This window comes from Pygoscelis adeliae, unplaced genomic scaffold, assembly GCF_000699105.1.
Source record: "Pygoscelis adeliae isolate BGI_AS28 unplaced genomic scaffold, ASM69910v1 Scaffold160, whole genome shotgun sequence".
Lineage (NCBI taxonomy): Eukaryota > Metazoa > Chordata > Aves > Sphenisciformes > Spheniscidae > Pygoscelis > Pygoscelis adeliae.
Genome location: NW_008824035.1, coordinates 10,476,556 through 10,477,835, shown reverse-complemented (window position 1 = coordinate 10,477,835; position 1,280 = coordinate 10,476,556).

Genomic DNA, 1,280 nt, shown 5'->3' with positions numbered 1-1,280 from the left:
GAGCAGCCCGAAGCCCTGAGCGGAGCGGGAGAGGGGCGGCTCCGCGGCCCCGCAGCGCCCCAGGACCCGCGCAGCTCCCGCGGCGGCTGCAGCCAGAGACGAAACGCCTTTGACCGGACAGGAACAGGGTGGTCAAGCAGCTCGGAGCGCTTTAAAGATACATTAGCTTCTCCTAATTCAATAACGTCTTGCTAACAGTTCAAATAGAGAAATTATTAGTTTTCTTTCAGCGAGGCGGTCTTGAGTTAGAGTCTATTATAATTGTACATTTGAAAATGTTAATCTCAATACAGGCCTAATTAATTCTGCCTTGTTGCTGACAAGTAGTTCATCAAATATCTGATTCGAAGATTTTCATAATGAGGATATTAATTAAACTATGAATAATCCAAAGGTGCTTATATTGAAACAATACCTCATTACAATGATTAAGTCCTGATTTCGAATATTATACCTTTAACAATTGTCACCCCGCAAACACAACCTTATGGATGAGCCTGTAAATGGCAAAATGTAATTTTGAGATATATTTTTTTCCTTGTTGGGAAAAAAAAAGTGCCCCTCATTTTCAAACACTTCTGAAATAGGTTACACACAGCTTAATGATGATCAAAATGACTCTTTTCTGCAAAAAAAGACCCCAAAGTGCGCGTACAGCTGCAAACCCAAGAGGGTCAGCATCATTTCACTGTATTCTCTTCTTGATTACAAGCCGAGCCCATCAAACACAACATAATTACAGTAATTTCAGGTTTATTTATTCTAATGCAGTTTCCCCATCTCTCTGGTAATTATGAGCAATTTTTTCGCCCAGGGAATCTTTTTGCATTAACAAAAGAGATAACGCACTGAAAGCCAAATTTGCTGTGCATTGAGAAAAGCGAAGAAAAAAAAATAAAATAGGTGCGAGCTGCCATCTCTGCAATTCTCCTATATTGGAGCTCTGCAAATTGCTTGCAGGTGTATGGAGCAGAGCTGTCAATAGGAAGGGGCTTCCAAATTAGCAAATGCACAATGTTGAAGTAATGAAGACAGACTTAGCAAAATTGCCAAACAACAGATACCTCTTTAATATCTTCCACCCAAAAAGAAAAAGGAAAAAAAGAAAAAAATCCCTTTGGAGTGTCCCTGCGAACCCCCTTGAATGGCTGGGGATGTTGTACATGTGTCAATCTAATTGCAGAGCACACAGCGGCCCCTGGAACTAGAAAAAAATCAAATATCAGAGCCCAAGCCCGTTTGCCTTCGGAATTTGCTCCCTTCGTTTGACAGAGGGGGAT